We start from the raw sequence: 20,367 nt of genomic DNA on the forward strand, positions 1-20,367 counted from the left end.
CATGCTCCTGCTGATCACCACGCTGGCCCTGCTCACCCACTGCGTTGACCAGTCCGTGGCCAGCCCATGGCCATCTGGGCCCTGCTGACTGCCTCACGCCGGGCCTTACTGTGCCAACCCAGGGCTGGTGCCACCATGCACCTGTCACCTGGATCCTGGCTGGACCCCGGCAGGAAGGCCAATGACACTCTCCAGGACGCCACTGCCGGGGCTGCCCTCACCCTCCTGGCCCTCCAGCCCTGCTACCTCTGGTGGCTCCACATTGTCCCGCACACCTAGGATGAGGAGCAGTGGCTGGAGGTGTTCTACATGACCCGAACCACCTTCCAGGACCTCCTGGAGCAGCTCTGCCCACACCTAGAGTGGCAGGACACCAATGCATGGCCACCCTTCCCCATGGACACCTGGCTGGCCATTGCCCTGCTCAAGCTGGCCACGCCTGTCAACCTCTATGTGGGCCACCTCTTAGGCATGGGCGAGACCACTACCAGGGAGGCTGTCCTGGAGGTGTGTGGTGCCCTCCAGGGGTGCCCTCCATGTGTGCATGACCCACTGGTGCTGTTGGGGTTCCATGCCCCCTGGATGGGACTCATCCTCATCACCTGCCTGCCCCACAGTGACTATCCCTACTGCAGCCAGAGGAGCTTTCACTCCGTTGTGCCGCAGGCCATCATCAACCACTGTGGCACTTTCACCAACGTGAGTGTCAGCTGGGCCCGCATCTTCTGGAACTCTGCCCTGCTAGCCTTGGTGCGGAGCAACTGCTTCACATTGGGGATGCTGGACCTGCAGCAGGACACTGCGGTGGTCCCACCCCTCCTCATCAGGGACCCTGCCTACCCATTCTTGCCTTGGTTCATGCAGCTCTACACCAGCCAGGTGGACCCCTGCCAGGCACACTTCAACTGGTGCCTGAGCCAGACCTGCATCCTGGTAGAGTGCATCTTTGGCTGCCTCAAGGGTCAAATGGTAAAGCAGCCACCTCCTCAGGTTCGCTGAGGACAACATCCCTCAGGTCACCATCACAGCTTGCATCTGTGAGGACCGGGGAGAGCTCTTCCATAAGGCCTGGCTGGAGGAGGTGTGACAAGGTAGAGGATGCCTGGCAGTGGGAGCACCACCTGTGATGGCAGCAACAACAGCAGGCCCCCCTCTGCCGAGGCCCCAGGCAAGTCACACACTTGTCCCTGGGGGCCAGGGCACTGGGTGTGAGAGGCACTGGCTGACCACCTCCTTCTGCACTCCCCACTGTAGCCCATTTGGACAGTCACCCATGGACCCCCGCCCCACTGCCCACCCTGGCACCACACTCACTGTGGACAGTTCTCAGAAAAAAACACCTAATTGCCCTCATAGGGAAGAGACCCCACCACCTCTCACTCTTCCTAACACCAGCGTCTGCTCCCCCTCCCTCCCCAACACCAGAGCCCCTCTAGTACCCACCAACAATATGCAACCTATGCAACTTATTTACAATGTGGTGTGTCTGTGTGCCCTCCTGGGATGGGTGCCTGTAGGGTGGAGGTGCCTAGGTGGCAGAGCCTGGGGACAGGCAGCCAGCACCCCAGCCTCTGGCTGTGCCCCTGTGGGCGTGCATGCCACAGCTAATTTGGTGGCTGGGGAGCTTGTCCAGGGGTGACGGTGGTTGCTGGTCCCCTATCATGGGTGCCTCCCCCTCTGGCAGCCAGTGGCCAGAGCAAGCAGGGCCAGCACGTGGTCTTGGCTCCACTGCAGGCAGCTCCTGCCCTGAATCTGCCCGGGTAATTAATGGGCTTGGCCTGGGGTGGGGGCTGAGGCAGGGGCTCCTGGCTGGTAGAGATGGTGCTGTACCCCCACCCAGGCCCACAAAGGGGCTTGCTGTTGAGCAGCAGGTGCCTGCCAGGGGGCAGGTTGGGCTGGGGTCAGGGGCAGGGCAGCAGGCAACGTGAAGGTGACCACCAGGGCCAGGACACTGTCCAGCACCTGGTGGTCCTCCATGGCTTGCACTGCCATGGCCACAACTGCCCCCTGCTCCCATAGGTCCTCCATGTGCTCACACTCCAGGGCCAGGAGCTGCACCCTGAACTCTTGGTCCACCTGGTCCTGTGCCTCCTTGCACCAGTCCCATGCCTCCTCATGCCAGTCCCACATGTCCTTGTGGGTGACATCCTCTATTCACCACCTGTCCTGTTGGGCAATGTCCTCTGTCTGCCATGTCCATGCATCCACCTGCTGGTCCTCTGTGGCTGTTTCCAGGTGGCCCAGGAGGAGGGTCCAATCCTGGGTCCATCTCCTGCAGAGCTGGCACATCTGCAGGGCCCTGGCTGTTGGCAGCGGTGACACTGAGGACACATCCTGGCTGCCAACTGTGGCCTCTCCCCTGTGTGTAGCTGGAGGGCCTGCAGAGCCATGAGAAAGAAGCTGTTTTTAAGAGTCTGCAATATTTCTGAGATAAGATGCTCTGTACCAGAGGCTGTATGGTGCCTGGCCTCAGATCAAGGGTCAGGCATGCACAGGGGACCATGGTATGTCAGCTGGGCAGGCCCAGGCCCAGGCCCAGGCCCAGGTGGCTGCCAGCCAAGCCCTGAATCCCTGCTCACTCCCTACCATGCCCCCTGGGCTGGCGGGCCACAGGCAGCCTGCCTCCCCAGCCCGTCTCAGGCTGGGACAGACCAGACTCCTGGTAGCACCTGCTGCCATGGCTCCAGACCCTGCTTCCTCCCCTTCTCCTCCTGCAGGCCAGCCTGTCTCCTGTGCTGCCACCTAACCCATGATGCCAGGGTTTAGGGTGTGTGGGGCTCCCAAACAACTGGAACAAGGAGCTGCCTCCGTCCCCACTCTCCCCACAGGGGACCTCTCTGGGGAGGCTCTCTGGGGCAAGTTCCCCCTCCCTCTGCAGCAGCGTTGCACCCCAAACATGCCCCTGCTGTGTGTGTCCTGGGCACTGCGTGAGGAGCTGTTTGCATGGACCGAGGCGTGCCCGACCCACTGCACCCTGCTGCTGCTGGTCACCATGGTGCCCTGCACACACCTACAAACCTGGCACAGTTCCCAGAGCTTTGACAGTGCAGGGAGCAAGCCCAGGCTGCCCTGCAACCTCCACTGCCACCTGGAGGGCTACCTGTGGCTGAGATACACATCCCTGCCCCTGGCAGCTGAGGAGGAGGACATTGCTGCCGGCATTGTCACATTCCTCAGCATGCGAGAGACTGTGCCCACCTAGCTGTGGGGGCACTGGATGCTCAATAAAGTTTTGCACTACCCCCTGCCTCCCTGCATGCTCTGAGGGGGACAGGGGAATGAGGGAGTCCATTTCAGAAGCAGCATTGATTGTGTTACTGCAGGCACTTTTTTCCAATGCCTGCAGCATTGCTAAAGGCTTCCAATGCTCACTAGAAAAGTTAGAGGAAATGCTTCTTCTTTGTTGTGTCTCCAGTCCAACCTTTCTATATGGGCTGTTCCCAATATTCTGCACAGATCACTGCTTCTGGTGTTGGTGTTGCCAGATTTTGTGGGGTGCATCTCAGGTCCATAGTGCTACAGGGCATCTCAAGTCCATGATTTGCTTCTCCTGACAAACACACTGTTCGGTTGCATAGATTTCATGAGAAAGTTGCATCTGCCGAGACCAACTCCCAGTCTGTTCAGGCACCGCCATGTATACCATTTGTAGTTGGCACTGGATATCAAACCCTCACTGCGGGTAATTCCTCACCAGCTCCATTCAACAGCTTTGTTGCCTAGTTCCTCCCATTCTTTTTGCCAGAGGGTAGTTCTGGCTGATTTTGGCGATGTGGCTGATGGTGTGATACAGGACAGAAAGCTCCATGAGAGATGACGGTGCACTGGTTGATGTTTATATAGCAGGTGGCAGCTGCTTGATTTGTACTTGCCAGTCAATGTCACCTGCTACTTGCTTCCTGCTGTAAGAGGGTGCTATGCCAGATATTGCATATAATCAGGGAACGGGGGTAGGTTTTAGGCAGCCTGTTATAATTCTACATGTATCATTTAGGGCACTGTCAATACATTTACTGTGCAAGATAGATACCGCCCAACAAGGCAACTACTGGAGGCTTATCTCCTAGAAGGCCAAATCTACCAACCACTCCAAACACCAACCAGAGGAAATGCTTTTAATAGAGTATAGTAGTCAATGGATGAGCTTCTGCTTGCCACCTTACATAAATAGCCCTATTTGACTCTCTGACCTTGAAAGCAACCCCAGAAAGAGCTCCTAGGCTACAACTACACACAGCTTTCATTGTCTACATAACTTAAATTACATGGCTTTTAAAATATTTTGCTAAGATTTTTATTATTGTTATTTTGTGCAGTGAATGCTCCTAGCCACTATTCTTGCTTGCTTTTTAAAAAACAAAACAAAACAAAACAAAACATAGTTTCAAACCTAGGTGGAGTCTGATCTAAAAGATTTGCTGCATTTTATTAATGTTAGGATAGCGCAGGGTAGTTGCATTTACCTGTTACAGTCTTGATAGCTTGGCCAACAAGTTTTTTTGGTAACAGTACAACGTGAAACTTGCTGAGCTGCAAGACCAGAGCTGCACTGTGGAGCAAACTCTTCCTAAGTGTCTACATATGTAAGTAGATGTGTACTTTGCATAAGAAAAGCATAGTTTGAACTATTTGACATTTGCTTTTCAAAACACACAGGGTTCTCATCCTCTAGGACAGGGGTTGACTATCTATGGCCCACAGGTTGGATCCAGCCTATGGCTGTGGGGCTTCAGCAGCATTTGGTGGGGGATGCCTTCTGTGGGTGTTCTCCTCATGCTTCTGTGGGAGCAAATGCTGGCTGTGGGTGCTTTCCATGTACTGCCGGGGAGACAAGTGGCAGTGGCAGGGTCCTAGCACCTACCTTCCTGTCACTGACCCAAGGTGTATCCTTTCTGTCCTGCACCCAGAAAAGGTGGCCTATTTCTGCTCTGGGATAATTGTGTCTTCTACTAAATCATTTTGGTCTCATATATCCCAGAAAGGTTCATACCACTCCCAGGGATTATATCTCTTGGAACTTTCTCTCTGGATAATGTGACAATTAAGCTTTGGCTTTATAATACCAAAGTAAAGTTTTTTAGGGGCATGATTTTGAATAGATTTCAGTATAGTTCTGTGCATAGTAGACTGGGGAGATTGGGCCCTCATTTAGACTTGGGAGCCAGGGAAGCACCACTGGATTCAGTTTGGCACTGTCACTCTCTGATTCTGTTAAACAAACCGAACCAGTTGTTAGTGAAGAAAAAAACCCCAACCCAACATTTGTGCTGCAGCCACATGTGACACAGATGTCATAGCCTGAAGAATAGGTTTCAGAAGAGAATCACTGATCCAAAAGCAGCGCTATTTAAGAATAGGCCCCAGTCAATGGAATCTGATCACTGAAATTGGCTGGTGTTATCTCTTTATGACTTTAGTAGAGGTATGGTGTTGTCCCTCAGATGGTGAGCGATGACTGATTCTGAAAGGTCCAGTAGAAATCAGTGGGAGCTGAATATCTCCAATTCATTTTCTCCTTTTAAAAGCTGTAGATATTATTTATCAGTGAGTTTTTTTCATTTTCTAAGGTTGTGAGATATGGAAATGGTTATTTTTCGAGTATTTGGTTTAACACATCATTATAATACTTGGCTCCCTCTAGGAAGCTTATCTGAGATGATAAGTCTGCTTGTGAGCTGTTCTGCATTAAGTTCAATGGGAGATTAACCAGAAAAGAGGATGTGGTCTCAATTTTTTAAAAGCACTTTCAGAATTAAGTGCCAGATTTTAAAAATTGTTTGGGTGCCTAAATAAGCAGATGGCTACCCTTTAGGGTTTTAAAACATATCCTTGTGGTTAAGTTTCCTTTAAATCAATTGGATTATTTAAGACATTGAAATTCCTTGGAGTTAAGTGCCTAGATGCTTCTGCAGGGGCTAAGAATCAAGGGCCAAGCCCAAGAAAAGACATAAGTATGTAATGTCCACTAGGTCCTCTTGATGTGGCCAAGTTCAAACTTGGAGTAAAAAAACTCTCACTCAGCGGTCAATTGCTGTCGCTGGTGGAAAAACTGAAGTGCTGCCAGTGCTTCTCTCAAGGGGGCATGGCCAATCTCAGGGGGTGCACGTGCACCCGCATGCACCCCTACATGTCGCCAGTGATCTACCATTCACTAAATCTCCTTTTGTTCCCTAAAACCTGCCTGTCTACTCATGCCCTGAGCTGCCCCAGACTGAGCAGCTAGGCAACTGCATTTTACCAAATCCCTACTTAGGTCCAGAAACTAGAGCAGCATATAAACTTCCTCAGAAACCTGATCCAGCGTGTGTGCTATGGCTGGATTAGATTGCTCTCAAAATGTAATCATAGCACTTTCATTTATAAAATGTGGCTGCCAGAAAAAGAAGTGGGTTTACCTTTTATACAGTAGCTTTGTGGTCAGGAAGTGGGGGAGTTAAGCTTGATGCCCTCTTCAGTCTGAAGGGCTTCAAACCCATATCTCCCACTTGTCAGATCATGCCTACTCGTGAGGCTACTGAGTTCTGTTCCCTTTTGTATTCACTCTCTGGCTCCATGGATCTAGCGTTCCTTTCTGCACAGTAGCATATCTCCAACAGAAAGTCTAACTAGTGCCCCGATCCCAGCCTAGTCTATAGCCTAGTGCAGGGCTGTCCAGGTGGTGGCCCACAGGCCACACGCGGCCCCTAGTGGGTTAACCTGTGGTTCTTGGTCCAGGTGTTCTTCTCATCACTGTCCTGCTGGTACTGCTGGGGTCTCTGAGCTCTTCCTTTATCCTCCTGCTTTTCCTTCCCATCCTGTCCATGGGGCTAGGGCAGGGCAGGGCAGGGTAACCCATGGGGCTGAGGGACCCTCCAACCAAGGGAGTTTGGTGGGATCTGAGGGTGGGACACATACCCTAACAGCCCAATCTGGGCTAATTGCCTAGTTGGCTACACCAGCCTAGGGTCTGACTAGCAGCCACCCCAGGTAATGATTCCAGCTGCCCACTCTTGGAGCCTCCTGCCTAGCTGCTGGTGAAAGAGCAGCTTCTCTAGTTAGTCCCTCCTGTGGCAAGATGCTGTAGGTTAGGCTCTCTGAAGGTCTATGCTGGTAAGCCTCTATGATCCTGTGCTCTTTTTTTTCTGACCCTGCTTGTTCTGTTTCTGATTTTTGTGTTTTCCCTTGGATCTGGTAATTGGGTCTCTAGACTCTTGTGCTTTGATTTGGTCTGTATTTTGTACTCCGCCCCTGTCCCTGGCTCTTTTCTGGTGGCCTATGCCAGATCACCCATGATCTGGTTCTTATACATGGCCACTCAGAAGTTGGACAACCCTGATGTAGTGGTTGGGGACCGTTGAAAAATAAGAGACATGGGTTTGAATGCTTAGGTTGAAAGAAGGCCATAATTCAGGACCCCCTCCATTCTGGGTAAACCTTTTAGCTGCTGGTGTATTGTGCAAAAGGTGGGCTGTAATAGTAACAGCACTGCTTCCTTTACCATATTTTAGAAGGAAAACAATGAGTCCTGCTTAATCCTTCCAAAGAACTGTCATAGGCACCTACCTACAATTTCTCTACCTAGAATGCAGCTGTTTTCTTGCAGTCTTGACTTAGACACCTAAACTCTGGTGAGGGACAGAAATTTGACACAGTCCTCTATTTAATGTTTTCTATTGGACGTGTAGGCAGCTCCTTGCTTAGCATGCAAGCTCTAGGGCCCAGGTTCCTAGAAGAACCTGCCTTACTTGTAGGTAACTGTCTTTTATGGGAAGTAGTCTCAAACCGCTCAGTGAGGATTGGAAAGTGCTAGCAAGGGGGTAGAACCCTCCCAACTGCTCACATTCTGCACACTTAAACAGGGGCAGAGGCTTAGCTACAGAGCAGCTGTCATCTGGTAACTATTTATGTTCCTGCTTTTATCCCACAGTAGGTGAATGCTAAATCTGGGCAGTTTAGTTCTCAATGAAAGAGGAAACAGGGTAAGGCAGTTGTTTAGAGAATCTAAATTTTGGACACTGAGTGATAGTTTAGTCACTAAATCCTGCCATGCTCCCGTTGTGGGCCTAACATTAAGGGTCTACTTACTTTTCAGGTACCCAAATGCTTTTTCTGCTCTGTCTGTAAGGTTCAGCACAATGTTTATAGACACGCCTAGCATTAAAAGTAGAGGCATATAATGTAAACTCGGGTGTCTACTTTTGTTGTTGTTCTTCTTGTTGTTCTGCATTTGCACAATACTAAGCAGGGTGGAATCCTGGACTTGGATTATGATTTGTAGGCATGACTGCAGGAGAAATAATTAATAAGAATATCACTTAATTATTGTTTGAATTGTGAAGCAAGACATAGTTTTGGTAACCATGAATAATCATAAGTCTGCCCAGTTCATCAGGATATCTTAAAAAGCTCTTTTCTGTGTGATCACTCAATCTAGTTTTAAACCGGTGTTTACTCTGTAGAGCTACTTACGATACCAGGTCACTTTCCTGCTACCTATTAGTAATGTCACTGGAATGATTTTTAGTCTGTCTGGACACATTCAAACACTCTGTGTATTAAATTCATTATGTTGAGTGTCTATTCTTCATTAAAGGGCAGGCAGTAAACAGATGATCAAATAATGAATTTTATTTAAGATTCAAATTTGCCATGTTTTCAGGATTTTGTTATTTGGTTGTACAATATAATACTCGGCTCCTGCTTTATGGGCTGATGAGTCTGTAGACAAATGATTCTGCCTCAGCTTGCTTTCATCTTTCATAAAGCATCACACACCCTAGATCAGCAGTTTTCAACCTTTTTTAGATTCAGGCACCACATGGAAAATACCAGTTCTTCTTACCTTGCATTAGTTTCTTGGTTATGGAAAATAAACTAACTATTCTTCTGTTGAAAAGAAGTCAGGAAGTCCACAACAGATCAGGAGCAAGAATTCTTTTGGGTGATATCTTTTTTTGGACCAACTGTATGGTTGGCATAGGCAAGCTTTGGGGTATTACAGTGCCCTTCATCTGGCCAACCGTACAGTCGGTCCAATAAAAGATATCACCCACAGGAATTCTTGTCTCTCATATCTCTTGGACCATCACTGCAACAGCATCACCTCAACACTACCACAACAGGTCAGAAAGTTTTTGATGTTATGCATTCCTGTTTGAAATCTCTAGGTTTATCTTGTGGATTGTGTATACATGTTTGTATACCTAACAAAGATAATATGTGCAGCTCCTCATGGCACCCTTAAACTGATATTGTGGCACATTCATTAAGGATCACTTAAAAAAATAGAGTGGCTACACTTGAGTTCACATCTTCCAACGGAGAACAGCTGGTGCATGGCCTCCTGGGACCTCTGGGTGATGCTTATGTGCAAGAGAAAGGAAGAAGCAGAATGTTAGAGTGAGTGAGTTAGCAACAACTAAGGGCTGTCTTTAAAAATAGTATTGGCTCTCATTTTTTTAAAAGAGGGATTATCTGTTGTTGATGTATTTTTAAGCCTATCAAAAGTGACACCTGCTGGTGGAATTTGGCACTACATCAAAGTTAATTTAAGACTGCCATTTGATAAATGCAATGAAAGGAGACAATATGTAACATTGGTATGTAACACACTTATTATTTGTTATGATCCACAGTTATAATTTTGGTCATTTTTTTTTTCTTTTTAAGTGTTCACTAATTCTTCCCAAGGCAGTTTCTAGAGTACAGTAGTCAAACCATTAAATATTTCATGCACATATTTGTGTCACCTAGGGATTATTAGAATTATTTAGTAGACCCTTTTCTTAATGTGTATTATATATAATTTGTAAATAGCAAAAGTAAGCTTTGGCATTGCTTTGTTGCCTTCCAAATATTGAACAAAGGGACGTTGCTATGTATTTTGATTACCGTAGGCAGACCTGCAATGTGAAAGAAATTGCTTTAGTTCATTACATATTTTTGCCTTTGCTGAAAAAGCTCCTTTATCATAATCAATGGCTAGATCTAAGAAATGGCAAGCGAAGTGTTATTTTGATGAGAAACCATTATGATCTAGAACAAAATTGCATGCAACATGTTGAGAAAGTAAGGCTTGCTCTGATAGTGTTACATTTGGCATGATCAGTAGGAATGAAGAATGAATCAAAAGCTATTGCCTGAAGAAAGAGCCAATACAGTACCTTGCCAGACATACATATCAAGATGGAATCAGGATGTTGCAAAAGAGATGGGATAAGTTAGGGAATAGACACCTGTTGAGTTGGACAAGGCCAATAAAGATCACTTCTGACTGATGAAGGTATCATAAGATAACCACTTCAAAACCTACTCCTCTGTTTCACACATGAACCACTGGCCTAGGTAGGCCTTCTGTTCTAACTTCTGTTATAATCAGACTTCTGTCTGAACCTACATGCTTTAAAAGGAATTGACCTTTTAAAAGTGTGTCTAACTCCACTTATCACTTCTCAATTCATTTAAACTCAAAGTGTCTGCTGTCAGATTTAGTCATTAAGTATGCAAACATATCAACACTCAGGTTCTCTTTGTGAAGATGAAGCATAACATTGTTTTTAGTTGTCATTGTTACACTGGATATTTACGGTAAAGTTTTCAAAAGCACCAAAGTAATTTCAGAGCCCAACCCCTGCTTTTGGAAGTGACCTGGGCTCTTATTCCACATTTTTTTTTTTACTATTTTGGTCCCAGAGTTTTAGAAGGTATTGCTCTGTTCAATTTTGAAAGATCTAAGTACTTAAATCAGGGGTGGGCACAATATGGCCTATGGGCTGTATCTGGCCCACCAACTGACTGGATCTGGCCCATGGTGGTGCCAGTCGATCTGATCTGGCCCTCAGCTGCCCTCATTGCACTCTGCACGGGGTCTAACCCAGCCCGGGGCAGCCTGGGCCTGCTCCAGGCCAGTACGCACAGCTTCCACACACGTACTGCTCTGCTCCCCTCGCCTCCAGCAACGGCTCCTCCCCCTGCTTCTGCTGTGCTGCTCTGGGCTGGGAGGAAGCTTCAGCCAGGCAGCTCCTGCCCCAGTGCACAGGACTGTGGCTCCAGCTCCCAGCTGCCTTCCACCCCCATGTGCAGTGCTGTGGAGGCAGCCGTGGACCGCACCACCTGGATGGGCTCTGCTCCATTTGCCTCCTGCCCCCCTTCTCCCTCCCCTCACCCTCCTGTCTCACTCCCAAATACTGCCCCCCACCTGTCTGCAGCCCTATCCCACATACCGAGTTTTGCTGCATTGTTGCAGTGGGGCAGGGGATGCTGACCCATCCCATGACAACTTATCCAGTCTTTCTATGTGACCCCCTGGGCTCATATAATTGCCCACTCCAGACTTAAGTGCTTAAAGTACATCTTAAGGGATGCCTACACTCTGAAATAATCATGGCAGGTGTCCTCAGACACCTAGTCCTGCTCCAGCCACAGAGTTATTGTTTCAATGAGTGGCCGGTTACCACTTAAGATGTGATTAACTGCTTAAGTGTAACGCAGGGTATGGGGCTGACAGAGGTCTGCTTCTTTCCATGTCTGAATTCTGACTATCACTATGTCATCTAAGTGAAAGCAGGTCACTCATCCAGCTCCTTTATCATGGCCAGTTAGCTCAGGGTTCTGGGTTTCCAGCCAGCTCATTTTACATGAGACAATCTTGTCCCCACAGTGAAGAAAGCAAGTGACAAAACAAGCAAGTATGCAAACAGACAAAACCAAAACCTGCTGTCTTCCTTCAGACCTCGAGGGGCAACCCAAGTGCTATGCTTCTCCTTCAGCACTATAGCCTCAGCTTTTCTTCTTCCTTGCACTTTGCTCCTGAAGCTCTCAATCTTCTCTGCACCTCCATCCTCATTTATTAACCATCAGTTGCAGCTGGAACCCAGCCTTCTAGCCAGGCAAGCTAACCGTGGTCTGCTTGCAGCTTGTGTTTCAGCCTCCTGAAGGCTGAGCTGCTCCTTACACTAAACCTGCACACAACCTGGCTCCACGTTGACCTCCATTAATTATGTTTCTGTCTGTTAATCCTTCCAGTTGAATTTTATTAGATTTTTCTATTATTTTGCCTGGGAGCGATGTAGCCATAGACCATAAAATAATGTTTTCCTTTTTAATCTAATACCATTAGCGTGTCACACAACTTCTTAAAATTTATGTTTGTTATCCTGATGATAGCAAAACACCTCTCTGAATGCCATGTAGATGATGTTTTTTTCAAATAGTCCTTATTCACTTTCTAACTTGTCAGTTTGTTCGGCTGTTGTGCGTTTACAGTTGATAGTGGTTGCCTCTTTTATTAATATTCCTTTGTCATATTGGCAGACTGGCTGACGGGTAGGAAACTCAGGTTTCTGGTTGACTGTATTCCTTCAGCCTATGATAAACTTACTTTATATACCTTTCAAAATCAGAGGAATATAGGAAAACATAATCAAGAATTGGAAGCACATTTCCTCCCCCCCCCCCGGGTTTTGAATATTGTAATTTCTGTTTGTTGGCTTTCTGACAAATTCACTTTAAAATTACACTCCCTATCTCTTACAAAGACAAGATATAGATCGGTGTTACTAGTGAACAGTTGGGTTGGAGAATGTACTAATGCTAAGATAAATGCTGTTTGTTCTAAGTTAATGTGGCTGAGATAGCAGGTCCATTAGTTCAACACACATGAGAGACTGAATGTTTTCCAGCATGTGAAAAATATTTATATCTTACCTTTAGATTCAACAGCTTGCCTCTCCTACTCTAATGTGCATCTCCTTTCAGGTTCAAGTCAAGATGTGGTCCTTATTCAGGAAAAGCTCCTGTAGACTTCAATGGGACATTTGATTAGGGACTTAAAGGTTGGGCCCCTTAATAATATTAAATAATATAGAATAATATTATTGTATCCACTCAAGACATCTTGCTTGCTTTATGGCGAATTAAGAATGTTGGCCAGAAAACAATAATGTGGTCTTTCTGGACCAGTTCCAGTGATGAGATAAATAAAGGGTCACTTCCCTTTGTCAAATGTTGCAGCCGTGTCCATTAGAGGAAGTGTAATGGAACTGAAGAATAAGAAGGCTGCAGGACTTCAGGTTTTTCTCAGCTGAGAACTTCAATGCTTTGTACAGACAAAGCTATTGGAGATCCATTGATACAAAAGATTTATACTGATTAACTTTTTTCTTCTAATGTTTTCTCTGAAAGGTGCCTTTTTAAATCTCACTCTCTCAAAGGCTTTAGCCATGCTTATCACAGGGAAGATGAAGGGAAAGGGTTTAACATAGGAGTGGTATGGGGATTGTGCAGGCTGGTATTCTCTCTGCCAGCCTTGGTGTATATAATATGCCTGTAGTTTGTCACAAAACATGGAGGCATCCTTTGAACAGCAATAGGATTATTGAAGCCCTGTGGGATTGTGGGCCATGGAATTGTCATCCACCTTTTTAGGCATGTATTAGCAGCTCTAAGGAGGTTACACATACAGGAATATCCACTTCAGTGAGCTTTAGGCCAAGTTCCTTCATTCCTCTGAAAGCAGATGGCTTCTGCAGCAATGTATCACTGTTGCACCTAGTCTACATGGCTGTTGGTCAGCAATACGCTAAAATATGTGCTTGATGTCCCACTAAGTTCTGTGAGATGTAAACAGATGGTTAGGTGCTTTACTGATCAGGACTGAAGTGTCAACCTCATCATCACTAATAATGATGGTAGGCAGCAGCAAGAGGTGTAGACTTTTTCAGCCCCATAACTGCATGAAGGGCCCCGATCAGTCAAAGCTCAACGGCGTATTTCTTATTTCTGTTAGGAAAGGTATTAATAATACTACTATTGTTTCTTATGAGAAGGAGAGGGAATACTTACTCATGCCTCTGATTGCTCTCTAAACAGGAAAACTTTTTTCCTTGAGCTGCCCATTTTATGTGAAACATATGGAAATAATTTAAAGCGACTTAATTACATAAGTGCAGTCTATGCTTGTAATAATGTTATACAGTGAACTACAGGAGTAAGCATGTTAGATTCGTTATTTTAAGGTGCTACATGCATCTTCACACACTAGATGGCTCTCTCTATTTATGCCACGGACAGCTTTTCAATACAAGTAACTGTTCAATTTAAAAAGAATACTTGAGAGAGACAACACATATGAATATGCACACCCAGATACATGTAAGAATAATTTTTATAATGGAAATGCCAGACTGGATAAGCAAAGAAGTAAAACTAAATGTATGCAGCCTGGAATAAATTAGCTGTATATAATATTTAGTTCAAAAGTCAGTTTTGTACATTAATAACAGCAGCACACAAAGTATATCCCAAGAGGAGTCAATTTATAAGACTGAGTTAATATGCACATAGGTGCCGACCCTGCAAATACATATGCCCGTGCTTTGTGTTCTGTGAGTAATCCCAACAAAGTCAGTGATGTTCTATATAAATCCCTATGGTCATTGTGCCCACTAATTGAGCAGTTAAGCTGGAACATGAATCTTTGAAAAATCTGAAGTCTCTAGGTGGTGCTGAAATATTTTGCTTTCTAAGGGTAAGGCATCAACAGAATAATTATGTAAATTAAAAAAAAAACCCTATTTTTCCTGTGTAATTGTCATTCACCTTTTTAGAATCAAACCCTTAGAGATTACATTTTCAGATGTGTAATATAATTATTAATGTTTTGTGTGTGAATGTTAATTGAAATTTGTAATGCTCTTCTGGCACAGAAGTGATTTAATTTCCTTGTAGTCAATTATGGATTTAAAAAATGTCTCTTACTGCCATTCTTTCTTCCTTTAGTGCTTCTGTTGGCATCATATACAGCATATGTAAGGGACTTTAAGGCCAGATTTTTAAGGGGATATAGGTGCTTTCAGATAGAGGTCTATTAGGATATGGCCCTCGGAGGCCTCTGACACGTTATATATAATTATGTAATTCACTAGTTTAACTGTGCAATAAAGTAAGACCAGCCACATATGCAACGTAATTATCACTCTATAAAAATGTCCATCCAGCTACAAAAGGAGCCAACTGCTACAAAGTTCCTGCTTGAAAATGTGTAACGTGTGTGTGTGTGTGTGTGTAGCTGGTTTTTATCCAGCTTTAATTTGAATGTGTGGCAGGACCCTCACTGCTTAAGGTGTTCCACTTACTCATCACACTCCTGTTGGAGCTGGGTCACTGAGCAGCCAAGAATGCAAGATTAATGGGGCGAAAAGGAGAACAGTTCAGAGGGGGTGTTATTAGTAGCTAAATAGTTATTGCACTCCCCTGATGGGTGTGTTTGGGAGGCGGGTGAGGGTTGCTTCTGAATAGGCCTAGTACTATGAATCTAGGTATCTAGGGAACTTTTTGAATCAGAATGAAGTGGCCTAATTAATCTAGGTCAGTGGTTCTCACCCCATGGCCCAATCACCACACTATTGTGGTCCATGTGACATCTTGTTAAACACTTTTTAAATAGATATGCAGGAAGTAAATTGTGTGGGCACAGCCCACATAACACATTGAGAGCTGCAGGTGTGGCCCACTATAGCAAATAAGTTGAAAACCACTGTTCTAGGTAGCTGGGCAGTTTTGCAGCCACTAAATGGGGTCAATTTGGATAACTCTGAGACTTTGGCTCTGAACTTCAACTTAAGTCCCGTTTAGGTACCCACCTGTTCTACTTCCCAGAAGATCTGGCCTTTAAAGACCTGTACAAATTTGGACTTTACACAGCAGTTTAGGAAAAGCTCTTTTACTTTAGTTGTGTTCTTTGTTCATAACCTGAATTTGTTTGGCGCAGGTGATGAATGAAAACTCAGGAAATTGTTCTCATTTTTCTAATTTAAATGTATCTGGATATTTTCTGTAAGGTCTTGTATCTGACTTATGTGTGTCTGTGTTACTTAAAATTCTTTTTCTGGTTCAACTAAAATGTTAGAAAGGTAATTCCAGGGACACTTGTTTTGATTTAAGCTTAGGTTTCTAACTGATTACTATGGATACTGTATTTATTCTGTTTTGAGATAAGAAGATCTTTCTGCTGGGTGAAGTGTATATTTCTGGCTGAGCATCAGGAGTTCTTGTGTGTGAAGGGGTGTGCATACACACAAACAAGAAAGGACTTTTAACTAAGTGAAAAAATATATTAAAAATGCAATGAAAAAATGCAGTCTGACAAATGAAGAGGCTGTATATAGGGCTTCTGTGCATGTCTGTTGGGTGACATGGATTAAGGCACCTACTCAGTAAGAACCCAGGTTTCTTCCAAGTCATCTTTAGTAGCAGGGGAAGGCAAGGGAGGGTGGACAGGATATAGGTATTTGCCTGTAACGCTGTGTTCTACCAGGCTAGGGACAGAAGTTGCACATAAACTGGTCTAAGTGATCAGTAACTGGTTTAAACCTGTAATAGAACAGAAGTTTAGTGTACATAAACCAGTTCACAATGGCTGAAACTGGTTTAAAATAAACTTGGTTGAATGTAGTATCAGACTTAACTGATTTAGGTCAAACTGGTTTATGCAACTTCTGTCCCAGATCCATTCCTGGTTCAAGTGAAATCACAGTCCCAAGGCATCCCAGGATGCTTTGCAACCCTGGGCTGTGCTGTTTGTTCCAGAGAGCAGGGTTGGTCCTGTCCCTCTTCTCCCTAGCCAGAGCAGTGAGGGCTGGCTGACGAGAGGGTGGGGGTGGGAAACCCGGCTGGGTGGGCAGTCCGTCAGACTTTTCCCAGCTGGAGTGGAGGGACATGGACAGGCAGGCTCAGGAGGAGGGGAGGGATGGAGGTTTAGACTCCCTCTCCCACTGGTACAGGACCCTAGCCAGGGTCTGCTTGGCAGGGATCTGGCAGGAGACCAGCAGAATCCACCCCTCCAACCTATGGCAGAGACTGAAGCAAGCAGTAGGGAGGGGGAGAGGGCATAGTTTCCCTTAGCTCCCCCAGGCCATGGGGGGAGAGGGAAGAGGCTGGGTAACTTGGGATGGAGGGACTGGTCCCCTGCCACCTGTGAGCTCAGTCCAGTCCTGCAGGGCTTGGCCTTGTGAGGTTGGAGGTATTGGTAAAGACCTGGCACAATCATCATATGAATGTGCTGGCAATGGAGCTAAGGGAACAGGAGAGGGTTCCAGGCTGCTTATGGGCTGGTGTGACCAAAACAAGCAGAAAACTACATTTACATTATAAAGCAGAACCTGCAAAAGGTGGGAGACAGGAATACCTAAGAAGAGACAAAAGATGCTGAATGCATGAGTCCTGCCAAAGCTGCTATAGGTGACAAGCATACTAATGTCAAGGCACCCAAGGCAGAGAAGGGGATGCAAGTGTGCCTGTAAAAACCCAAGTAGAGATGGGGCCTGTGGGATCTCCACTCCAACACCTAAGACCACTTGCTGATTCCCTAAGAAGGATCTTCTGGATAGCCGGCTGTGAGGAGACGCTCTCCCCTCAGGATTACATACGACTTATGAAAGGCTTTCTCTTGTCTTTTTGGTTTATTGCATTCCATTTAAGCTAGACTAAGTTGTGTGTGCTCTCACTGTGTTTTATGGGGCTGTATCTTAGCTTAGGCAAAGATTTTTGGTTGTTGTCTGCTTGAGGTTGCAAATTGCTGCGTTCAATACATGCTCACTTCAGAGAGAGGGCTATTCTTGTTCAAGCTTTTATGAATTCAGTGCCGCTACCCTCCCTCCACCTTGAGAGGGGGTGGGAGAAGCCTGGCAGGCACTGACCCCCTGCCCATGCAGACCCAGGATGGGGTCTTGAGTGGGTCAGGGAGGCGATATAAATCCCCACCCTCCAGCATGCTAGCCTGGGCTGGGGCCTGGCCATGCCCACTCCACTTGAGGCTTGGGGCTTCATTCTCTTCCCTTTGGCAATTGCTGGTAGGCTGGGAGGTGTGCTCGAGCACCCCCAAGCTTCTGCATAAATAGACTGTGAGGTAGATAGAAAGCTGGCTGAAGCATTGGGCTCAGAGGGTAGTAATCAATTGCTCAATGTCTAGTTGGCAGCTGGTATTATAGATTCGTAAGGGGCTGGAAGGGACTTCGTAAGATCATCGGGTCCAGCCCCCCTGCACTAGGCAGGAAAGACAACTGGGGTTAGGTGACCCCAGTGAGATGACCATCCAGTCTCCTCTAAGTGGAGTGCCCCAGGGGTTGGTCGTGCGGCCGGTTTTGTTCAATGCCTTCATCAATGACCTGGAAGATGGCATAGAGTTTAGCAGGTTTGCAGATGACACCCAGCTGTGGGGAGTAGTAGATACACTGGAGGGTAGGGTTAAGACTCAGTGACCTAGGCAAATTGCAGGATTGGGCCAAAAGGAATCTCATGATACTCAACAAGGACAAGTGCAAAGGCCTGCCCTTCGGATGAAACAGTTCCATGCACCAGTACAGGCTGGGGGCTGACTGGCTGGAAGGCAGCTTTGCAGAAAAGGATTTGGGAGTTACAGTGGACAAAAAGCAGAACGTGAGGCAGTACTGTGGCCTTGTTGCCAAGAAGGCTAATGACATACTGGGCTGCATTGGTCGGTGTGTTGCCAGCAGGTCAAGTGAAGTGATTATTTCCCTCTATTCAGCACTGGTGAGGTCATATCTGGAGTACTGTGTTCAATTTTGGGTCTCCCACTACAGAAAGGATGTGAATAAATTGGAGAGAGTCCAGCAGAGGGCAACAAAAATGGTTCAGGGGCTGGGGCACATGTATGCCTTCTGAGGAGAGGCTAAGGAAACTGGGCTTATTTAGTCCGCAGAAGACTGAGAGGGGATTCAGCCTTCAACTACCTGAAGGGGGGTTCCAAAGAGGATGGAGCTGGACTGTTCTCAGTGGTGGCAGATGACAGAACAAGGAGCAATGGTCTCAAGTTGCAGCATAGGAAGTTTTAGGTTAGGTATTGAGAAGAGTTTTCTTACTAGGAGGGTAGTAAAACACTAGAACAGGCTACCCTGACAGGTTGTGGACTCTCCATCCTTGGAGGGTTTTAGGACCCGGCTAGACAAAGTTTTGGCTGGGATGATTGTTGGCACTAGATTTATGACCCAGATACCTTATTCTGGGTGGACCCAAACCCTCAGACTGACTAAGAGCTTTCCATTCAATAGTAGGCAAATGCTATTGATATATAGTGATAACAGAAAAGAATAATACAGGCAATTTGATAGCTACCAATCCTAGGGCTGTCATCAGAGTCAAGATACATGTGGCCAGGACATGAGCTTCACTTGGAGGTTCTCTCCTGAATGTCAGATGTCAGCAGCCTGAAGGTTGGAGGCTGAGCCCCCGCCCAGTGGGGTGGATGAGATGGGCTGGTGGTGTTCTGTCTGTCCATGATGCCTTGGATTCCCCTCTCAGGAACACTTTTTTTTTAATATAGGACCCTTTACTGTTCTAAAGTCCTTTCTTTTGTATTCTTTCCCCTGCCTGATGACTCTTCATCCATGCGCATCGCTTATTGGTCTTTCTGTGGTCATCATACTGTCCACGTTCTGTCCTGTCAGGATATTCCTTTGTTTCACAAGCCCATCACATGCACACATCCTAATTTGGGCTTTTTGGGTCTTCTCCTAATTTGGTCTGTTCCCCCAAAACCAGAACCTCAGGCCCCCACTCTCTTGGACCTTGTGAGCTGGTGCCACCTTCTCATGTTATGGAACAGTGTGGAATATGCTCACAATTTCCCAGGCTATGTGTATATCTGTTGGTCTTATTGTGTTAGACACCCTGTCCGCATTAAAGGCTGTGAGAAATGTGACTGTGACCAGGCCTTTAGAAATCAATTAACCCTTGCTGCTGCCCTGGACTCTTGTTCTAATGCATATAAGCCAAATCCCCAAAGCAAACCTCTGAATACCATTTTCCAGTCATCAATGATTTAGCTTGGGATTGTCCTGCTTTGGGCAGGGATTTGGACTAGATGATTTGAGGTCCCTTTCAACCCTAATTTTCCAATGGTGTGTGGAGCACATGGAGGCAGGAGCTAGCCCAGCCTGGCCTAATGACATATGGCTCCTGCATGCAGTGCCAGGAGACCTGGGTGGTAGCAGAACCTGGCCCGGTGCTTTCCAAAGCCATGCTCCAGCGGCCCAGGCCAGGCCAGCTCCATGCACTACATGGAGCCCCTGGGTCTTAGGTGGCACCATGTGTTGCTGGGGGTCTCTGCCAGAAGTGGGCCATTAGTGCCCTGATGGCCCACTGCTGCTGTTGCACAGGGTGCTGTGGGAGGGGGGAGGTGGGTAGGGCCCCCCCTCCCACACAGTCCTCCCCATCCCCAAATACTGCCCCATACCCCCCACAAACCTCATCTACCCCACAAACCCTCCCAACCCCCCACACCCTTCTCCCCAACCCTCAAATAGATTCATAAATGCTAGGGTTGGAAGGGACCTCAATAGATCATCGAGTCCGACCCCCTGCGTAGGCAGG

At 46.7% G+C, this 20,367-nt stretch overlaps 1 long non-coding RNA gene across 3 annotated transcripts in view; it reads left to right on the plus strand.

Moving 5' to 3' along the window:
* The window catches only part of LOC112547961, a 67,548-nt gene that overhangs the window by 7,034 nt on the left and 40,147 nt on the right, over positions 1 to 20,367 (plus strand). Inside the window, exon 1 of one of the 3 annotated variants that reach the window (XR_003091746.1) lies at positions 6,530 to 7,089. The exons of 1 other annotated variant lie outside the window; for it this stretch is intronic. This is a non-coding gene — a long non-coding RNA (uncharacterized LOC112547961). Of the gene's footprint in view, positions 1 to 6,529; positions 7,090 to 20,367 lie in introns of those variants that run through there. One more of the 3 variants, XR_003091748.1, reaches the window with a different exon arrangement.

The sequence above is a fragment of the Alligator sinensis genome, unplaced genomic scaffold (genome assembly GCF_000455745.1).
Source record: "Alligator sinensis unplaced genomic scaffold, ASM45574v1 scaffold672_1, whole genome shotgun sequence".
NCBI lineage: Eukaryota > Metazoa > Chordata > Crocodylia > Alligatoridae > Alligator > Alligator sinensis.